The following is an 8,324-nucleotide window of genomic DNA, read 5'->3' as shown; positions in this document are numbered from 1 at the left end:
TACAAAAGCAAATGCATTGGAAATGTTAAACGACTTTCAACCGATATTCTACATGTGTCTTTGCCTTCAAAAGGCGGTACTGCGGCAAAACCAAAGGAGAGGCAATTAGTTATAAAACAATGAAGTGCAGGATGTATTGACAATAACACAATTTCGCGGATTTTGTCCCGGGTAATTTTGCCCTCCTCATTTTATTTTTGGGTTAAAGAGGGAATAGTTGCTTTTATACCACCATTTTTAGATGTTGAAAAATTACATTGACCTTACATTCCGTTATCATTCGTTAACATTCGTTAACATTACATTCGTTAACATTCCGTTATCAGTCTAACAATTCATGTTCACAATAACGCCACTCCTATTATAAATTCAATGAACTCATGAAACAATACACGATTTGCATTTTTCCCAAGCACTACGCGTCGGTGAACAAGAGCGCGTCAAGGCAATCATTTAGTTCAAGGAACGAACAGGATAGAACTGTTGGGCTTTGCAAACATCTCAAGACAGCAAACAGATTGAAGCTATGAACCAGAAAAGAAGTTATTGCACGAAAGAATTCCAGCCACGCAAGATCAGCAAACATGTTTTTGCAGAAAGGTAGGTCTTGTTTCGTACATTGCGCTATGATCTTACAAACAAATTTAAAACTATCTAAAGGTGGTGATGTTAAGGGTTTATTCCGATGATGATAAAAAACTTTTTCATTCTTCTGACTTCTTTGATACGGATTCGCAAAATGATTTATCTGAGAGACTCTTACAAACATATTTGGTGGTGTTAAAGGGTTTAATTTCCATGTTTCTTTGTTGATTGCTTTTCTTTTTATGGCAGACTGGCGACTGAGGGACGAAAGGACAGAATTACAAAAAGGAAAAGGAAAGAGTGAGATCCTTCCTCTTCAACGCAGCGCAAGAACGTTTGGCTCAAATACGTGCGAATCGTGCAAAAGCAGAATCCCGCGATAGGGAATCAAGAGAACGATCAAAAATTATTGATAACATAATAAGAGAAGTCATCACTTCATGTACCATAGATCCTTTTCGGGAATTGGACAAGTTCGCAGCTTCTTTAAGGCATGAAGTTGATAATACAATTGACTTTTTTCCAGTAGATTTTATGTAAGTGAAACGAATCGCAAATAAATCTTTGTAGTATACAAAGAGGTTCTTCTCAAGTTGTAGTTTATTGCATCCGCGAAGATGTTCATTGTGTTGTTCACTCTTTAAAAAGGAAGAGAAAGAATGAAACACCCATATCCTTGCGTTCTTTTCATTTCTCTCGATTTTTAATGATAAATACTCGTTGTTGAAGAAAGATTGTCCCCTCGCCATTTTAAAACGGGTAGTATAGACAAGTTCACGTTAATGCAGATCATCAGTCATGCGCCATTTTGAATTTGTTGCCAAGCCAAACCCCAATGTTTTTCGAAGTTAAAGGGAGAGTTTCATGTCTCTGCACATAAGCAAACTGTCATGTTAGCCCTTTCAATTCCACTGATACTGAAACAATCAAAAGCACTGATGCAGGAAACGGAAACAATGCCATAGAGGTGGAATTACTCATTGGAATTCCTTTTGCAATCATTTCCTTTGTGTTATGAACCAACTGCAAGCGAAAAGATAACTCATGCGTCATGACAACTTGTGTGTAGAATAAAATTTTCGACCCGTACAATAAATTCGAGATCAAAACTAAATTCGATATTTTCTGTGTAAACCCGCAGTGTCTCCCACCAAATTTGGGCCTTAGTCATTCAGTGTATTTGCTTTAATACTCTGTGTTTAATTAACATCATCTGGTTCAGTAAGAAAGCGTAAAATTTACAACTGCTAGCGCTAAAGCTTGGACATGCGCAAAACCGTGAAACTGTCCCTTTAATGTATAATGTATATTGGTCGGTGGTGACATCATCTGTTAATCATTGGCTCCCCGCATTTCCCATTGTTCTTTTCTACTGATGTCCGCGGTGTGTCATTGGTCCGTGATGACCTCACCTTTACCTCATTGGCTCCCTGTCCTTCCCATTGTTCTTTCTCGGTATATAATTGCGCTACCACCCAGATGGCTGGGTGGACACAATACAAACACAGTAGACACATCTCGCTCACTTTCTCAATAAAAGAAACCTTTGTCTTCGTGCATGACTGGCATCTCATTAACCTAACCCTAATTTATGCGACGACCTAGGATGCACGTGTTGTTTCACGTGTTAGGGTTACAAACCAGCATTGCGTCATGCCCCAACATGCCTTTAACTTATGCACGCCCCCTTCTTTTGTCTTTTGATTGATGACGTCAGTGCTACCGACCTGCTCATTTGGTTGAAGTCGTTACAGGCGGGTATCAACAGGACTCCATCTATCTAGTCTTCTTCTCGGTTAATGCATTTGGTGTTGGTCAAGACGGAGTGGTCATCCTATAACTGGTATGGGATTTCCTTCCGTTTCGGACGTGATTTTAAGACTTGGGTTAAAACTCTCTATACAAACATCTCCAGCTGCACTATTAACAATGGCCACGCATGTAAATGGTTTGAGGCGTCAGACAAGGTTGCCCGTTATCAGGTTTGCTGTTTGTCTTAGCAGTAGAAATACTGTCCACTTTTATCAGAGCTTGCAATGATATAAAATGAATTCAAGTCGGCAACAGAGAAATGAAACTATCGCAGCGGGCTGATGACACCACCGCTTTTTGCAAGGATGAATATGTCGCTAGGAGGACCGCTGGAGTTACTAGATAGCTACGGCGACTGCAGTGGTTTCAAACTAAATGCTTCTAAAGAGGGAATGTGGCTTGGAAAAAATGCAAATAGGACGGACAATCGCTTTGAGATTAAGTGGCCACAGAGGCCCATCTGTGCTTTGGGAACATCATTTACATATAACCTTAAATTAAGCGAAACAGACAATTTTGCACCAAAAATTACCAAATTACAGAAACGTTTTAATATATGGTCGCAGTGTGACCTTTCGCTGCTTGGAAGTATAACAATTGCTAAGACCTTAGGTTTATCAAAACTGATTTTATAAAGTGCCTGTGTTCACTCATTGTCACATGTGATTGGCATAGTTAATAAATTGGTTGCTAATTTTGTCTGGAATGGCAAGATACCAAAAATTAAAAGTGACACTCTAATTGGGCCAAAGGAAAAAAATGGGGGTCTACATTTAACAGAATAAGAAACAGTTTCTAAATCTTTACAATGTGCCTGGGTTAAAAGAATTAAGGAAGGTGTCGGAAATCAGTGGATGGCTATTCCATCTTTTTACTTAGAGAATATGGTCCCTTCATCATTGTTTGATTGCAATTATGATGTAAAACTTCTCAATCTCAACGGCGTGTAACGTTTTTAAATAGATGTTCTTAAAACCTGGCCAGAAGTTCAGGAGTTACTTGCGAAAGATTGTGTTCAGGTGCATCCTAGGGATTTTATCTTTTGGAATAATAAAAGTATTACTATGGCGGGTAAATCTATATATGGGAAGTAATCGTGGCGTGCTGTTGGAATTGAGAGAATTAAAGACCTTCAGGACGAGAATAACAGCTTCTTAGGATTTGAACAATTCTGCAGAAAAACTGGTCTTAATATTAAGGGTTAATATCGGCTATACCATACAAATGGAAATGTGATTTAAGGTCGAGTGCTAGTAAACAAGCACCTAAAAGAGAAGACAAACGCTTCTGGCTCTGATGAACACACCTGTAAAAGTATTCGCAAATTCTTAATTCAAAGAGGATTTCATGAACCTTTGGTCAGTTCTATACTCTGCAGACGTGGATTAGTTCCTCGTAAGCTTGAAGCAATTTATTCACTCCCTTTTAGCATAACTAGTGACACTAAATTAAGTATGTTTCAGTGCAAGATAATTCATGACAAAGTTTACCTTACGGTCGCAAGCTATTTATGATAAAAATTGTAAACTTTTCGCTTACTTGACTGCAAAGCAGTTTAATGACTTTTGGGTGAAAGCTATGAACTGGTGGAATCATCAAAGTGGTGACCACTATACCGTATATGTTTTGAGCATACTATATACCATTACAGTCCTGCAGCCAAAAAAGATACACATCTTCAACTACTTCATCTTTCTTGGGAAATGATACATATTTCCCCAAAGAATTGGGCTAAAAGCTCCTAATCTTATTCACGTTTTTGATTTTGTCATGAACCAAACCATTGTACAAATAGAAATATTTAATGCTAAAGGGAAAATGAACAAGTTCTTATTGGTGTGGAAACCTCTCCTCTGTTTAATTTAATATAATTTAAACAGTCAGTACTTGCAAGCTTGTATGGGATTGTGTTGTAGTCTTTGTTTTGTTTGCTTAGTAAAAATCAAAGTTTTGTCAATGTTGTTTCATTTTCATCTAATTAACAAGCGGTGGTTGGGGGCCACACTCGATCGAGGCAAGGCTCTGTCACGGTGTAGTTTCATTGGCCAAGAAACTCTTTGAATGTGAGCTACAATCACTGTTTCAAATAGGTTAAGTTTGAAGTCAAAAGTATCTCCCCCGAAGGGACTCGAACCCACATCCTTTGATTTACAAGTCCAACACGCTATTCCATTGCGCCACGGGAATGTCTCTGCTAGATGGGACACATTTCCGTCACACGGATTTTCAAGGTCATGAGTCGGCAGAAGTGGCCACCTTGCACAGAAGCAATATTTTTCTTTGTTGGTGGGCCCAGGTGAGTCGAGATCCATCCGTAAACAGGTATTATAAGGTAATCCGTCCAAAATGAGTTGAGAACGGAATAAAGCATGAGATTTCGGTTGACATATAAAAACGTTTTGCATGCAAGAATGAGTTGGCTTTCATATGGTAGAACTTGAAGATTGTTATGCGCTTTGGTGTTTCGCTTCTTCTCGGTATCCATTTGCACAAACGTTTTCACTGTATAACTAAAATGCTCCAATAAATGCAAATATTAATCATACACCTGATGCGAGATTTGACGGAGATCACCTGGATTCCATTCTTTTCGTAACGAATGTAGTTTTGCATAATTCGTTTGCCCCATCAAGGGTAACATTTTAAGAGCTTAATAGGATGACGTGTCAGGAGTGGGATCGAACCCACGTCTACATGAGTAGACTGCGACCTGAACGCAGCGCCTTGGACTGCCCGGCCATCCTGACACCTACGACCTTAACCGGGCTGTATGTATGTTTGTATACCTATTGTTTCTCTTAAGAGTCATTCAAGCTTAGTGAACGTTATCCAGGCCCAACACGTCTGCATTGGTATTTGGGTTGAATTTCAGCGGATCTCAAGCGACATCGCTGCTAGCCGTTAATAAAGAGGACATTACAAAGTCTAGCTTGTCCACAACACAGCGGAAAATCCGTCCATAAAAAAAGCCAATTTGTAGGTGCCTATTGCCCGCGTTATCCACAGGATTAACAGGAAGAGCTTACATTTATTGGTGCTTCATTTCATCGTTAATTTATTGATCACGGGAATACTAGAAACCACAAATGACGAGCTGCCAACGTCAGTGGCTTCGTAGCTAAGTTGGTTAAAGCGCCACATCGGTATCGCGAGGTCACGGTTTCAAACCTGGTTGAAGGCCTGAATTTTTTAGGCTTCTCCTCTCAATTGCCAAAATTTGCGTACATACCTGTGAGGATCATAGCTTCACTTGATTTCCTATCAGCAGTTTAATATAGGATTCATTTCATAGTTTTCCTTGTCTGGCGCAGAAACAACCGCTGTCCCCCAAGTAAGGAGTTACCCATATTTAGTATGGTCACGCAAGATGTCATTATACTGCCCCCCTCCTAAACTGAGTATCCGGCCCGGACACCATATAGTTATGTCTAGAAATGTGTACAAGCCTACAATAACATCAACGGCCTGAATGAAACGTTCAATGTTCATTAAGGCGAAACAATCAAAACTAAAACAAACATACCTTCAAGTGCAACGTACAGAAAGGTTTCACTCTCTCTCCCGTTACAAAGTCTTTGTATCTGAGGGGTCTGCATCGACTCTGTTGGGAACGTCTGAGGGTTCCTTGGTCCCTATGGAAGTGAGACGTTTGGTCCAATTCATCATTTTCCTCACTGGATCGGGGGTCCCTGGGACTGGATCCGGGGGTCCGACCTCTTACTCTGCGACGGTTTTCCCTAGCTAAAGTGCCAGAATTGCTCATCAGGGTCGACGGTTGTGGAACGCCTCCTTCGAGTTTACCCTCCTGCCGTTCGACAGGCTGATCCTCGAACTAATAGGCACGAGTCGTGCCACGGTACGTCCACAGCCTGCTTCTATGCACAACGTTCGATCTTGCCTGAGGGCCTCTCTGGATTCTGTACACGACGTCAATGATGCGGTCTGACACAACATATAGTCCCTCCCACGGCCGGCTGAGCTCGGGCGATAATCCTTTCTTCCACTGAGGATAGTGCAACCACACCATTGCTCCCCTACTAATGGTAGAGGGCACACTGGGCATGTCGTAACGACTCTTCATCTTCTGCCTGCTGGTCTGCTGGTGATCCCTGGCAAAGTCGTGAGCAATTTTAAATGGAAGATCTTAATCTATGAGTGTACTCGGCATAGTTTTGATTCTCCAAGTCATCGTGCGGTAAATGCATGTACTAGTCTCCCTGGTGACGTTTAAGAAGGAGGCCAGCTGATTCTTTAGAGTGCGGTTGTAGCGTTCCACCATGCCGTCAGACTTGGGATGCAAGGCGGTTGTCCTAACCTTATAGTTTCCAAGCAACGAACAAACCTACTGAAACAAGCGAGACTCAAAGTTTCGACCTTGGTCGGAGTTGAGCTCAGCGGGTACACCAAATCTGATAAAAAGAAACTGCGACACTAAAACAACAGCCACCAAAGTTGTTTTCTGGTTCGGGAGGGCGTAAGCCTCTGGCCATTTACTCAAATAACCCACAGCAATCAAATGTATTTGTTGCCACGCTTGTTTTTCGGAAGTGGGCCGAGGACGTAAATGGCCACTCGTTCTATGGGTTTTCCATAGCTGTAGAGCTGCTTTGCAGTGGTGATCTTTAGGTCACTTTTGAAGCCTTCTTGGAAGCACAAGGGTCACACTTGTGGCACCATTCCTCAACATCACGGCGATAGTGGATCCAAGAAAATCTTTACAGACTTTGCCTAAGCTCTTAGAGACCCCCAGGTGGCCAATCACTGGACTGTCATGCAGGCGTTTTAGCACATTAGCGCAAAGTTCGGTAGAACGTACCAGCTGCCACTTCGCTATGCTCAGGATATTGCCATCGATGATAGAGCACACCATTTCGGAGAGCCAGAGAGTCCCATTGGGACCAGTATGCTTTGGTAACGGAGTCAAGATGTGAAACAGCTGGCCAATCTGGACGTTCTCCAGCCTTCCTCCACGTATGTAGGTGAGATATCACTTGGTCTGCAATTGTGGCAGTGTCCACAGATGATCCTCGAGATTCTGTTCACAGGTAGTATGTCGTGCCCTCTGCACCGAGGGGTTTGTTCCTGGGAGTAGCACCCTGAGGACAGAGTCCTGTGGCTTGGAGGAAAAGGTAGCATTGGGATCCCCGCCGCCTTGGCCATCCCGACCAAAATCGGTATCCTCTAACCTGTTGTATCAACACAAGGCCGTCGTGATACGCCTGCATTCTGATGGCTCGATAAGCAAGACTAAAGTCATAAGTCGGCATTTTCTCCAACAATCTCGCTTAATGTCGGGGCGGTTTTGAAGGATAGAAGCATGGTCAGTTCTGAGAGTGAACTGTCTGGCATAGAGGTAGGGGTGGCAGTGATCAATGGCTTTAAAAACTGCCCGAAGTTCATAACTAGTAGTACAGTAATTGCGTTCATGTTTACTGAAGGCATGGCTGTAGTAGGCAATGACTCGTTCTCCAGGGTCACACACTTGAGAAAGTACCGCTTCAATACCAACATTGCTGGCATGAGTATCTAACAGGAAGAGTTCAGCACTACGAGTAAAGGCAACCACTGGGGCAGACATGAGAGCAGCCTTTAATTCCTGAAGAGAATTATTACATTCTTCGGTCCATAAAAAGGATGAACTGGTTGTTATCAGTTACTTTATGCAATGGACTGGCCACATCAGAAAATGAAAGGACAAACCGTCGGTAGTAGGTACATAGACCGAGAAACTTCTAACTTCCTTTGCGTTGTGAGGTACAGGCCATCTTTGTATCGATCGGAGCGGTACTTTCTCAAGTGTGTGACCGTGGAGAACGACTCATTGCTTACTACAGCCATGCCCTCAGTAAACCCGACCGCAATTACTGTACTACTAGTTATGAACTTCTGGCAGTTTTTAAAGCCATTGAGCACTGCCACCCCTACCT

The sequence above is a fragment of the Montipora capricornis genome, chromosome 8 (genome assembly GCF_036669925.1).
Source record: "Montipora capricornis isolate CH-2021 chromosome 8, ASM3666992v2, whole genome shotgun sequence".
Classification (NCBI taxonomy): Eukaryota; Metazoa; Cnidaria; class Anthozoa; order Scleractinia; family Acroporidae; genus Montipora; species Montipora capricornis.
This window is presented reverse-complemented; position numbering follows the sequence as displayed.